The sequence below is a fragment of the Balaenoptera physalus genome (assembly GCF_965194825.1).
Source record: "Balaenoptera physalus genome assembly, chromosome: 3".
Taxonomy (NCBI): domain Eukaryota; kingdom Metazoa; phylum Chordata; class Mammalia; order Artiodactyla; family Balaenopteridae; genus Balaenoptera; species Balaenoptera physalus.
The window spans coordinates 156200579-156216308 of record NC_138890.1 but is presented as its reverse complement, the minus strand read 5'-3'; positions in this window follow the sequence as shown (position 1 = coordinate 156216308).

Sequence of the window (15730 nt, the reverse complement as noted above, 5' to 3'; positions counted from 1 at the left end):
AAAAAAAATGATATTCTCAAAAATGTTTTTTCTGTCCCACATGTTCCCAAACCCAAAATTACTTATCCGAGTGGGTCTTCTGCAATGAAATAAACAGATTGCCCTGGAAAAATCTCAGTTTTATTTATGAAACATAAAGATAAGCCATATGAGAAGGGGGAGAGAAACAAAATTTATAGTGATTTTGTATGTGAGGAGGAATTGAGATTTATGGTCAAAGGGACCGGAAGGTTTAAAAACATTGAGAAGAAGAAAATTTCAAAAATATTTCCTATGATTATTTATGAATTGGAAACCTTTTAATGTACTTTTAGAAGAAATACACTAAGTTATTTTAATAAACATGTGTTTTTTATGATACTGTCTTAATTTTGATGTTTTTAAGATTCCAGGATATATACATTTCCTGTATTATAATTTCCTTGTGTTTCTACATAAGTGAGTGGCTAAAATGGGATTCCCATCCCAACATGAGTGTTACTTAGGTTCATTTCAATGTCATGATACATATTTAACATAAATTTACTTACTAAGGCCATATTCCTTCAGAAATGTATGCGAAATTGTAGGATTAGCCCTGATAAAATGGATATACATAATAATATGGCATACTTATAATTTAATAATCAAAAACTTTAATGTAATATTCAGTGATGACAATAATTCATTGACAAGCGATAAGCCATTGATTAAAAAAAAGAAGTTACATTTACTGGATTATAATTTCAATAGACTCTTTACATTTTACAAATGAAAACTAATATAGTTTATAAAAATGGCATAATTTTTTTGCACTATCAAGGACTGAGAATTAAGTATATTTCTGTTATGAAAATATGCTGAGGTACTGTATAGCTTAATCTTTAAAGCATATTTTACTATAGAAGATTATTTCTGTTAATACTGAGAGCTACCCAATATTTCAGTTCCTAAATACAACTGAAAAATCCAATAAATTTTAAACCAATAGTGTTCATCCAAGAACAATAAATTATTATACAAATTTGTGTTATATATTACTTCTAAATTCTAATGCTGGTTAGTAATTTCCTGTTCCAAGTAACAAAAAACAAATGAAAAAGGAGAAATCAATGATTTCTTATCTTAAATAAATCTTAGATCCCTCCAACGTGTTGTCAGAGGTTTATAGAATTTTAAGGTATACATCTGGCTGCTGTCTTAAATGTCTGCTAAGCTAAATCCCTCACTCTATACATGAAGACAGTAGCCTCTAAGAAAGGAAAGCGGTGTCATGCAAAAGAGATCTTACCTTCTAGTTTTGTTTTATTAACTGATTTATCTCAGTAAAAACAACTAGTAAGTCAGAGTCATAGTCATACCTTTGTCTTTTAATTCTGAGTTTTTGTTGTTTTCATTTACTGGGTCATATCCGAAACATATTATATTAAGTCATAGCATGGTTGGTTAATTTGGAAGCAGTTGTGACAGGCACACACACATACACACACACACAAAAGAGTAACATGGTAAAAGAAATGTCTATTTCATAAAGCTTATATAGAAAAAAGGCTTATGAAGATGATATACCTTGCCTAGCAAAAGGATAGAAAAAAATACACTGAATGTCTTTAAATATTGAGCTCTATGTAGCAATACCAATTAGTTCAAGCTCATAAATAAAATAGTACTATGGAAAAAAATAAAAAGTTTCACTATCAGATTAACTTTTCTTTAATTATTAGATTCTAGTTTTGATAAGATTTATAGCTATATTTACCATGTCTACCATGAAATAACATTCTCTGAATTTCTGTTTTGTTTTCAATGTTGTCAGCAATCTCTGACAGAACTAAAATTTACCAACACTGAGTTAACCATAATAAAAGGATTTATAAGCAGAAAAAAATCACAGGACACATTAAGAGACCAATGCTTACAAAAGAAGGGTACCCTTGTAAGGAGTCAGAACAGGGGCTCTAGTGCTTTGCAAATGCTGTCAGCCACCAACCTCCTTGGAGTTCCCTTTCATTCATTAGGACTCTGGATCTGGTTCAGTGACTTGAAGTGCCTAGACTAGAACATCGTCTTACATGTGGTAGTCACCCAAATATTTGTTAAATGAATCAATGAGTACAGATCATATCCTCTGGGTGCTAGCTAGTATAGCCTTGAAAACGTATCAGTGACAATCCCAGTAAACTTAACCTCTTTGGAGAACATCGTGGCATATACAATTTGATCAGACACAGTGTATAATGAGTCAAACCCTGTTTTTGATGTTTGCTGACAGTTTTTAAGCCTCATCTCTCCCACTTCCCCTTTGTCTCACATCTGGGCAACCTGATAATAAAACCTGGATGCTCCTTGCTTTGACACAAGTGGTAGTTTCAAACCACACATGCCCCTTCCATAGCATAGGAATCCTTAGCACAGCATTACCCACTAAACACTATAGAAACCTCAAACCAGTCTCCCATCCTTGCACTCGTAAGCTATTTTAAGACCAGCTTAGATCTGCCCTTATCAGGAGCCTCAATATGTGAGTAATAAAACTTTTCATACCTTCTTGGTTTGTGTGTAGTGTCATCTGTCTTGATATCTGAAACAAATTTTGAGTGGGGGGTCTATTCTTCCCTATAGCATGGTCACAACAGAGTATAGACCAGAAGATACATCTGTAACCTGCTGCTTCTTGGTGCATACACTGAACTCACCCTAGTCCCTGACCTTTCATTAGGACTGCTTGCTCAATTATGCTTTAAATTCCCACTAAATCCAAATATTCTTTCAAGAAATTCTTTTGTTCACTTAAGTTAGCCACAGTCTGAATCTTTTACTTATATTCTATATCTCAGTTGATTTATATGCAATTTGTTCTTTCTTCTTTTTTGTGGTTTTCATATTTTAAAAGTTTTATTTATTATTCTGTAATCAAAAGTCAAACACACATATATTCTAATATGCATATTTTAAATTTATTATGTGTAACTGTGATGGTTAATGTTATTTGTCAATTTGACAGGGCCACAGAATGCTCAGGTATTTGGTGACACATTATTCTGAATGTGTCTGTGAGGGTGTTTTAGATGAGATTAGCATTTGAATCAGACTGAGTAAAGCAGGTTACCCTCCCTACCTAAGGTGGATGGGACTCATTCATCAGCTGCAGGCCTGATCAAAACAAGAAGGCTGATCCTTTTGCAAGTAAGAGGGAACTCCTGTCTGACTGCTTTTATCTGAAACTGGTTTTTTCCTGCCTTTGAATTCCAACTGAAACACTGGTTTTGCCTGGGTTTCAAGCTTGCTGACCTTTGACTGGAAGTTATACCATCAGCTCTCCTGGATCTTCAGCTTGCTGACTGCAGATCTTGGAATTTGCCAGCCTCCCTATTGTGAGTATATATATATATATATATATATATATATATATATATAGTGTTTCTTTGGAGAACCCTGAGTAATTCAATACTTTTCATATTTTTCCTATTTTCCTGTTTACTATATTTCCTATTTACTAAGTCATTTGTAAAAATTAAGAGAATTAAACATTGATGAAAAAAGTATAGCTATAGAATTGGCTGCTGAGATAAAGTTATTTAAATGTCAAAATCAAGAGAGCTGAAATCTAGAGACTGGAGTTGAGAAGCCATATACTGCAGGATTCCATATCTGATATTTAAAAAACATTTTCATGATGCTTGAATCTGAACAACATTTCAGATAAGTGTGTATAATATTTGAAAGCCTATTCCCTCAAAAGTCCACTGAATGTTAGTGTACTAATAGCATATAGCTACTTCAGAGGAATGAAGTAACTAGGGTTAGGTGTCCTCCAAATGTAATGTTCCAAGGATTGCTTATATAAAAACTATTGCATATTTCCCTACTGGTTTGTTATTTTATTTACTTACAAGGAATACCATATGATGTTCTGTACAATTAAAGCCCAGTTTTAATTAAAACCCAATATTAAGCTTGAATATAAAATACTGCTACACTCATAGTTCTCATTAAAATGTACATATTTTAACTAAAATTTTCGCTCATCCCACTCCTTATGATCTGCCAAGTCATGTGCTGTCACTGTTACCTCAGTCATTCAGATGTTAATAACTGATGTCAATTTTAGGAATTACTCCTAAATTTGTTTTAGTACTGTGCCTATAATGAAAGTACCATAGAAAATATATTTTTCAAGTTTTGCAACTCATTGGGCATATATTATCAATAAACTTCAGCTATTTGCATATTTTACAAGTAGACCATTTTCTCCACCAGAATATAGTGCTAGATTCTTTACTTGGAATTATCAAAGTAATTACTATGTTATTACCAATATTCATGAACTCACTCATGAACCAAAATATACTACTTATGTTAACTCACTTGTAACATAAGCTGCTATTTAGTTTTAAATCCATTATAAAATAAAGATAAATGCATTCATTTTGCACTACAGAGAAGCACATTTTAGAAAATGCACAGAGTAGCTGCACATGGTTTACCCTTATGTAAAGAGACAGATCAATTGAGAATAGTCACAAGATAAAATGATAATCTATGTACTTTACTCAAAGCTTCATTTTATCTTGTGACTCTTTTATTTATTTAATGTTTCCTCCAAAATTCGCTATCCAAACTCTGTACAGTGCACTTTAACACTTAGTTATGGATACTGACAACATAAAAAATAAATAATACGAAATCTCAATATGTAACCTCCACAATCAAACCTAGCTCATAAACTGCTGGATATTAATGTCATCAGAAGTGGCTTTCCTCACTTACCAGCATAAGTTTCAAGAGCTAGACTGTGGTTTTCCTTGCCTCTGCAATATTGAAAGCATATGTCAAGAGGGAGTATCCATCAGTGACAAAAAGTTGAAGCAGACTGCCCTTGCTAACTCACAATAAACATGTGGCTGCTGAGATATGCAGGTTGTTTATTACAACAACAGAATCTGTCCAATACTGGTTTATGTACTTTTCTGGATGTTTTATACCTAATTCTCACAATAACACTGTGAGGTAGAACCTGTAAATGAAGAAAACCAACTTCCTGCTTTGAAGGAGATTAAATATAGAATCAATTTTCATTTGTAGAATCGATCTATTCTGTAACACAGTATGCAATATAATAGAGCTATGTCAAGAGAACTGAGTGAAAGAATAGCAGGGATGAGGGGGACCTTCAAGATGGCAGAGGAGTAAGATGTGGAAATCACCTTCTTCCTCACAAATACACCAAAAATACATCTACATGTGGAACAACTCCTACAGAACACCTACTGAACGCTGGCAGAAGACCTCAGACTTCCCAAAAGGCAAAAAACTCCCCACGTACCTGGGTAGGGCAAAAGAAAAAAGAGACAAAAGAATAGGGATGGGACCTGCCCCTCTGGGAAGGAGCTGTGAAGGAGGAAAATTTTCCATACACTGGGAAGCCGCTTCACTGGTGGAGATGGGGGGTGGTGGGGGGAAAGCTTTGGAACCATGGAGGAGAGCACAGAACCAGGGGTGCAGAGGGCAAAGTGGAGAGATTCCCACACAGAGGATCGGTGCTACCAGCACTCACCAGCCTGGGTCTGCTGGGCTTGTCTGCTCATCCCCAGGGGCAGGTGGGGGCTGGGAGCTGAGGCTTGGGCTTCAGAGGTCAGATCCCAGGGAGAAGACTGGGGTTGGCTGCATGAACACAGCCTGAGGGGGCTAGTACACCACAGGTAGCCTGGAGGGAGTCCGGGAAACACTCTGCACCTGCCTAAGAGGCAAGAGACCATTGTTTTGGGGTGTGCGAGGAGAGGGGATTCCTTCCCTGTCTGCCCACAGAAGGCAGAGCACCACCGAAATGAGCTCCAGAGACAGGAGCAAGCCGTGGATATCAGCTTGGACACCAGAGACGGGCATGAAATGCTAACGCTGCTGCTGAAGCCACCAAAAATCCTATGTGCAAGCACAGGTCATTATCACATGCACCCCCCCCCTCGCCCCAGAAGCCTGTGCAGTCCGCCACTGCCAAGGTTCCATGATGCAGGGACAACTTCCTCACGAGAACACACAGCATGCATCAGGCTGTTGCAACGTCATGCCGGCCTCTGCTGCCAGCCACCCCAGGCTTGCCTCACATTCCAATTATAACTACCGTACCCCTCCCTACCCCCAGCAAGAGTGAGCCAGTGACCCCTACTCAGCTGCTGGTTTAACCCCATCCTATCTGGGTGGGAACAGAAGCCTGAGGGCAGAGGTAGGGCCAAAATCAAAGCTGAACTCCAGGAGCTGTGCGAACAAAGAAGAGAAAGTGAAATTTCCCAGCACAGAATCAGGAGCAGCAGATTAAATCCCCACAGTCAATTTGAGGTAAACTGCATCTGTGGAATACCTGAAGGGACAACAAACCAACCCAAAATTGAGGCACTGGACTTTGGGACCAAATGTAGACTTGGGGTTTGCTGTCTGTGACTGAACTGTTTCTGATTTTTATGTATCTCTTAGTATAGTTTTTAGCACTTGTTATCATTGGTGCATTTGTTTATTGGTTTGGTTGCTCTCTGTTCTTTTTTTAATTACTTTTTTTTATTTCAATAATTTATTTTAAAAAATTTAATTTTAATTATTTTATCTTATTTATTTATTCTATATATATATTTTTTCTTTTCTTTCTTTCTTTCTTTCTTTTTTTTTTTCTCCCTTTTCTTCTGAGCCGTGTGAGTGACAGGGTCTTGGTGCTCTGGCCTGGCGTCAGGCCTGAGTGTCTGATGTGGGAGAGCCGAGTTCAGGACATTGGACCACCAGAGACCTCCCGGCCCCATGTAATATCAATCAGCTAGAGCTCTTCCAGAGATCTCCATCTCAATGATAAGACCCAGCTCAACCAAACAGACAGCAAGCTCCAGTGCTGGATGGCCCACGCCAAACAACTAGCAAGACAGGAACACAATCCCACCCAGAGCACAGAGGCTGACTAAAATCATACTAACTTCACAGACACCCCAAAACACACCACTAGACACAGACCTGCCCACCAGAAAGACAAGATCCAGCCCCACACACAAGAACACAGGCAGGAGTCCCTACCACCAGGAAGCCTACACAACGCACTTAACCAACCTTAGCCGCTGGGAGCACACACCAAAAACAACGGGAAATACAAACATGCAGGCTGCAAAAAGAAGACCCCAAAGACAGTAAGTTATGGAGAATGGGAAGACAGAGAAATATGCAGCAGATGAAGGAGCAAGGTGAAAACTCACCAGACCAAACAAATGGACAGGAAACAGGAAAGTTACAGGAAACTTTTTTATCTGAAAAAGATTTCAGAGTAATAATAGTAAAGATACGCAAAATCCTGGAAATAGAATGGAAGAAATAAAAGAAACATTTAGGTCCTTGTTGGACCTAGAAGAACTAAAGAGCAAAGAAACAATGATGAACAACACAATAAATGAAATTAAAAATTCTCTAGAAGGAATCAATAGCAGAATAACTGAGGCAGAAGAACGGATAAGAGACCTGGAAGATAAAATACTGGAAATAACTAGCACAGAGCAGAATAAAGAAAAAAGAATGAAAAGAATTGACGACAGTCTCAGAGACCTCTGGGACAACATTAAACGAATGAACATTTGAATTATAGGGGTCCCAGAAGAAGAAGAGAAAAAGAAAGGGACTGAGAAAATATTTGGAAAGATTATAGTTGAAAACTTCCCTAACATGGGAAAGGAAATAGTCAATCAAGTCCAGGAAGCGCAGAGAGTCCGATACAGGATAAATCCAAGGAGAAACATGCCAAGATGCATATTAACCAAACTATCCAAAAATTAAATACAAAGAAAAAATATTAAAAGCAGCAAGGGAAAAGCAACAAATAACATACAAGGGAATGTCCATAAGGTTAACAGCTGATATTTCAGCAGAAACTCTGCAAGCCAGAAGGGAGTGGCAGGACATATTTAAAGTGATGAAAGGGAAAAAACTACAAGCAAGATTACTCTACCCAGCAAGGATCTCATTCGGATTTGACAGAGAAATTAAAACATTTACAGACAAGCAAAAGCTAAGAGAATTCAGCACCACCAATCCAGTTTTACAACAAATGCTAAAGGAACTTCTCTAGGCAAGAAACACAAGAGAAGGAAAAGACCTACAATAACAAATCCAAAACAATTAAGAAAATGGTAATAGGAACATACATATTGATAATTACCTTAAATGTAAATGGATTAAATACTCCCACCAAAAGACATAGACTGGCTGAATGGATACAAAAACAAGACCGGTATATGTGCTGTCTACAAGAGACCCACTTCAGACCTAGGGACACATACAGACTGCAAGTGAGCAGATGGAAAAAGATATTCCATGCAAATGGAAATCAAAAGAAACATGGAGCAGCAAACCTCATATCACACAAAATAGACTTTAAAATGAAGACTATTACAAGAGACAAAGGATACTACATAATGATAAAGGGATCAATCCAAAAGAAGATATAACAATTGTAAATATTTATGCACCCAACATAGGAGGACCTCAATACATAAGGCAAATGCAACAGCCATTAAAGGGGAAATCTCGGCAGTAACACAATAATAGTAGGGGACTTTAACACCCCACTTTCACCAATGGACAGATCATCCAAAAAGAAAATACTTAAGGAAACACAAGATTTAAATGACACGATAAACATGACAGACTTAATTGACATTTTTAGGACATTCCATCCAAAAACAACAGAATACACTTTCTTCTCAAGTGCTCATGGAACATTCCCCAGGATAGATCATATCTCTGGTCACAAATCAAGCCTTGGTAAATTTAAGAAAACTGAAATCGTATCAAGCTTCTTTTCCAACCACATTGCTATGAGACTACATAACAATTACAGGAAAAAATCTGTAAAAAATACAAACACATGGAGGCTAAACAATACAGTAGTAAATTACCAAAAGATCATTGAAGAAAACAAAGAGGAAATTTAAAAATACCTAGAAAGAAATGACAATGAAAACATTATGACCCAAAACCTATGGGATGCAGCAAAAGCAGTGCTAAGAGGGAAGTTTAGAGCAATACAATCCTACCTCAAGAAACAAGAAACATGTCAAATAAACAACCTAACCTTACACCTAAAGCAATTAGAGAAAGAAGAACAAGAAAACCCCAAAGTTAGTAGAAGGAAAGAAATCATAACGATCAGATCAGAAATAAATGAAAAAGAAATGAGGGAAATGATAGCAATGATCCATAAAACTAAAAGCTGGTTCTTTAAGAAGATAAACAAAATTGATAAAACACTAGATAGAATCATCAGGAAAAAAAGGGAGAAGACGCAAATCAACAGAATTAGAAATGAAACAGGAGAAGTAACAACTGACATTGCAGAAATACAAAGAATCATGAGGGATTACTATAAGCAACTATATGCTAATAAAATGGACAACCTGGAAGAAATGGACAAATCCTTAGAAAAGCACAAACCTGCCAAGATTGAATCAGGAAGAAATAGAAAAAATAAACAGAATAATCACAAGCAATTAAATTGAAACTGTGATTAAAATTCTTCCAACAAACAAAAGCCTAGGACCAGATGGCTTCACAGATGAATTCTAACAAACATTTAGAGAAGAGCTAACACATATCCTTCTCAAACTCTTCCAAAATGTAGTAGAAGGAGGAACACTCCCAAACTCATTCCAGAAGGCCACCATCACCCTGATACCAAAACCAGACAAAGATGTCACAAAAAAGAGAACTACAGACCAATATCACTGATGAATATAAATGCAAAAATTCTCATCAAAACTCTAGCAAACAGAATTCAACAGCACGTGAAAAGGATCATACAACATGATCAAGTGGGGTTTATCCAGGAATGCAAAGATTCTTCAGTATATGCAAAACAATCAATGTGATACACCATATTAACAAACTGAAGGATAAAAACAGTATGATAATCTCAATAGATGCAGAAAAAGCTTTCGAAAAATTTCAACACCCATTTATGATAAAAACTCGCCAGAAAGAAGGCACAGAGGGAACTTACCTCAACATAATAAAGGCAATATATGACAAACCCACAGCCAACATCATTCTTAATGGTGAAAAACTGAAATCATTTCCTCTAAGAGCAGGAACAAGACAAGATTGTCCACTCTCCCCACTATTATTCAACATAGTTTTGGAAGTTTTAGCCCCAGCAATCAGAGAAGAAAAAGAAATAAAAGGAATCCAAATCAGAAAAGAAGAAGGAAAGCTGTCATGGTTTGCAGATGACATGATACTATACATAGAGAATCCTAAAGATGCTACCAGAAAACTACTTGAGCTAACCAATGAATTGGGTAAAGTAGCAAGATACAAAATTAATGCACAGAAATCTCTTGCATTCCTATTCACTAATGATGAAAAATATGAAAGAGAAATTAAGGAACCACTCCCATTTACAATTATAACAAAAAGAATAAAATACCTAGGAATAAACCTACCTAAGGAGATAAAAGACCTATATGCAGAAAACTATAAGACACTGATGAAAGAAATTAAAGATGATACAAACGGATGGAGAGATATACCATGTTCTTGGATTGGAAGAATCAACATTGTGAAAATGACTATACTATCCAAAGCAATCTACAGATTCAATGCAATCCCTATGAAAGTACCAATGGTATTTTTCACAGCACTAGAACAAAAAATTTCACAATTTGTATGGAAACACAAAAGACCCCAAGTAACCAAAGCAATCTTGAGAAAGAAAAACGGAGCTGGAGGAATCAGGCTCCCTGACTTCAAACTATACTACAAGCTACAGTAATCAAGACAGTATGGTGTTGGCACAAAAACAGAAATATTGGTCAATGGAACAGGCCAGAAACCCAGAGATAAACCCATGCACATATGGTCACCTTATTTTTGATAAAGAAGGCAAGAATATACAATGGAGAAAAGACAGTCTCTTCAGTAAGTGGTGGTGGGAAAACTGGACAGCTACATGGAAAAGAATGAAATTAGAACACTCCCTAACACCATACACAAAAGTAAACTCAAAATGGATTAAAGACCTAAATGTAAGGCCAGACACTATAAAACTCTTAGAGAAAAACATAGGAAGAACACTCTTTGACATAAATCACAGCAAGATCCTTTATGACCCACGTCCTAGAGAATTGGAAAGAAAAAGAAAAATAAACAAATGGGACCGAATGAAACTTAAAAGGTTTTGCACAGCAAAGGAAACCATAAACAAGTCAAAAAGACAAGCCTCAGAATGGGAGAAAATATCTGCAAATGAAGTAAATGACAAACGATTAATCTCCAAAATATACAAGCAGCTCATGCAGCTCAATATTCAAAAAAAAAAAGCAACCCAACCCAAAAATGGCCAGAAGATTTAAATAGACACTTCTCCAAAGAAGACATACAAATTGCCAACAAACACATGAAAGGATGCTCAACATCACTAATCATTAGAGAAATGCAAATCTAAACTATAATGAGGTATCACCTCACACCGGTAAGAATGGCTATCACCAAAAAATCTACAAACAATAAATGCTGGAGAGGGTGTGGAGAAAAGGGAACCCTCTTGCACTGTTGGTGGGAATGTAAATTGATACAGTCACTATGGAGAACAGTATGGAGGTTCCTTGAAAAACTAAAAGTAGAACTACCATATGACCCAGCAATCCCCCTATTGCACATATACCCTGAGAAAACCATAATTCAAAAAGAGTCATGTACCACAATGTTCACTGTAGCACTATTTACGATAGCCAGGACATGGAAGCTACCTAAGTGTCCATTGACACATGATTGGATAAAAAGATGTGGCACATATATACAATGTAATATTACTCAGCCATAAAAGGAAACGAAATTGAGTTATTTGTAGTGAGACGGATGGACCTAGAGTCTGTCATACAGAGTGAAGTAAGTCAGAAAGAGAAAAACAAATACCACATGCTAACACATATATATGAAATATAAAAAAATTGTTTTGATAAACGTAAGGGCAGGACAGGAATAAAGATGCAGACGTAGATAATGGACTTGAGGATTTGAGGAGGGGGCAGTGTAAGCTGGGACGAACTGAGAGAGTTGCATGGGCATATATACACTACCAAATGTAATATACATAGCTAGTGGGCAGCAGTTGCATCACACAGGGAGATCAGCTCGGTGCTTTGTGACCACCTAGGGGAGTGGGATAGGGAGTGTAGGAGGGAGATGCAAGAGAGAGGGGATATGGGGATATATGTATACATATAGCTGATTCACTTTGTTATACAGCATAAACTAACACAACATTGTAATGCAATTATACTCCAATAAAGACGTTAAAAAAGTAAAATAAAATAAATAATTTACTAGTGACAAAAAGAAAAATGAATAGCAGAGATGCCTTCAAAGAAGAAGCAATATTTGAATTGGACCTATAAAGATCAGTAGAAGTTTTTTCAGATGAAGTGTAGGAGAACATTCTTGGCAATAACAATAATATAAGCACAATACCATCAACGAAGAGTGTGTGTTCATTTTATAAAATGCATATTGATGAGGTGATACATGAGGTTGGGTTTACCTTACAAAACTTATAAACTATAATCAAATAGGATTACAGATTGTTCCACTAATTATTATACATCAGATTATATTTTATGGGGATGAAAGAAAATGTAAGGATATCAGCTAATTCTACATAGATATTGCTGAGTTTTAGCATTATTAGGTTCAAAAGATGGTAGAGTACATTAGAAGTATGAGAACCATAATCTATTATTGGACACAGAATCCTTTAAGACTTTAATAAGTTTTTTTCTCTGTTGAAAGTTCCCTTTTTCCCTAATTTTTCCTTTCTTGCATTCTATCCTATCGTCTTTAAAATTCTGAATTCATAATGAATATTAAAGTTAAGAAAGGGTTCTTTTTCTTTAATATGTAGCATATTTATTTTTATTCATTTCCAGCCCAACCTCCACTCCTATTATAAGTCCTTGTTTTTATGGTCTGAAATTTAATAATGAGTCTCTTCCAAAGAGCCTTCTTATTTACAAACTTTCATATCTGAATAAATCTTACCCAAAGAAACTAGATTCCTTAAACTAAAATACTGCTGTGTTTAAGTGGCTTCTCTGCCTGAAATATTAAAATAGGTCAGTAACTATTGACTTAAGACTGGATCACTTTATTTATAGCCAAAGTTCTATATAAATTAACTCAACACACTACTTCCTTTTAGGTCATTTAACTTTAGTAAAATTATTATTTGTTTTTCCCTTTGTAGTTTCATGATTTTCCAAATTTGTTCCCATCTGTTATATTACCTGTATTACTAGAGTTAGTTACCACTATCTTTAAGTTGTAATTCTTAGAACCCTCAAAGCCAACCAATTTTCCTCAGTAGTATCCTTATGAAGAAATGATTTCTCAAGGAGTCTACCATATAGTGGTGTTGGTGTAATAAAAAAAACAAACTTGACTCCACATTGAATCTATTCCTTTAGCTCTTTTGTGCTCTGTTGCTTGTGCTTAGTCATGCTGGCTCTGCTCCTTTTGTAAAAGATTGTTGTTCATAGCCCGAAATATACAAGATAGCCTATTCTCAAGGCTGTGACCTCTAAAGGTATAACACTTTTCCATTCACATAGAGATAAAAAGTTGCAGAACACCTTTCTTCTCTAGGCAGAAAAGAAAAGGCCACAACTAGAAATAAGAAAATTACAAAATGGAAAAGTTCACTGATAAAGGCAAACATACAATAAAAGTAGGAAGTCATTCACACACAAAGCTTGTAGGGAGGTTAAAGACAAAAGTAGTAAAATCATTTGTATCCACAATAAGCAGTTAAGAGATACACAAAACAATTAGATGTAAAATATAATATCAAAAACAGTAATTGTGAGGGAAGGAGAGGACAAATGCAGAGTATCTAAAATGCATTTGAAATTAATATATCAGCAACTTAAAACAAGCATGTATAAATACAGATTCCTATGCAAAAACCTCATGGTAACCACAAAACAAAAATCTATAATAGATATACACACAAAAAAGAAAATGGAATCCAAACGTAACACTAAAGATAGTCATCAAATCACGAGAGAAAAGAACAAAAGAAGAAAGAGTGAAAAAAGACCTACAAAAACAAATCCAAAACAATTAACAAAATGGAATAAGAACATACATATGGATAATTACCTTTAATGTGAATGAAGTAAATGCTCCAACCAAAAGACACAGACTGATTGAATGGATACAAAAACAAGACCAGTATATTTGCTGCCTGCAAGAGGCTCACTTCAGATCTAAATAAAATAAGTGATAATTGTCTTTTTCAGAGGTAGGCAAACTATGGTCCATGGGACTGACATCTGTTTTTGTAAATAAAATTTTATTGGAACACATACACATCTATTCATTTCTGTATGGTCTGTGGCTGATTTTGAAATACAACAGCACAGTTGAATAGATGTGGCAGAAACTATATGGCACATGAACTTAATATATTTTATATCTGGTCCTTCCAGAAAAACTTTCCAAGCACTGGTCTATTGAATTTGGCAATTTGGAGATGATTGCTATTTCAATTATATGGAGAGAACATGATTGAGACTGCAGTATATCTGTCCATTTTGGCTTTTTATAACTATTATTCTACAGAACAGTAAAAATATGATGGACAAAATATTTTATTAAATTCTAATATTTAATATTTTTGCTCATGTTAAATTAGAATCTTCACAATTTTTATTCATGTTCAAGTATCCTATATCTTTCAAACAATGAAAATAAAACAAAATGGTAAAGAAATGAGTTTAGTTTAAGCAAGAACATATTGAATATAAAGCATGCCAAAGATGGATTAATGCAGGGAATCTCAACCTTGTTTACCCGATCAAGAAATTTAAAGACATCAGTACTGAGTCAGACTTAAAATGGTATGATGCAATAGTTTGTGTATAGCTTGAAGGTTAGGGTTTTTGAAACTCTATTCATGCAATTTAAAAGTGCAGCAAGATTGATAAATGTAAATTTAAAGATAGTAAAAAGCAACTAATTATGATAAAAATTAATAACAAAGGAGTTATTGTACTAACATAACTTCAAGTGTGCTTTAATAATTCAATAAATAAATCTATGTGGCAATGGCACAAAAATGGGGGACAGATTGTTGAATATTATAAATAGCTCATAAAGAGACTAAACGAGTGCCCGCCAGAATCTTAGGTAGAGTTCAAGTGTATCAAAATATTGTGTGCCAGGATTTAAATCACTTCAAAATCTCCAAAAAATGAATGTATTTGTCTCATCAAGAGGATCTTCATTAAATAATTATATTATTAATGTTATACATATATATACGATTAAATAACTTCATATAATTACTTTTTAAATTAATGGGATAATATCTGGTATATACTTGGAGTTTTTAAGAGTTAATAAATATGCAGTGTTTCTCTGTATGTGTTTACATATTACTAGACCCCACAAACTCCTACCCTCTAAAACTCTTCTATTGCTTTGTTCTACAGGCTTAGATATCAAAGCACATTTGTTTTCTAGCTTGCCAACATCCTTCACTAGACCAGTATTTCCTAAAAGCAGCATTTATATGGAGGTTATTTGTTTTCCAAGCACATGCCTTATATATATATATATATTTTAAAGCATCATATCTTTTTTCTTCCAGTTTATTGAGACATAATTGACCTACAGCACTGTATAAGTTTAAAGTGTATAACATAATGATTTGACTTACATACCTCATGAAATG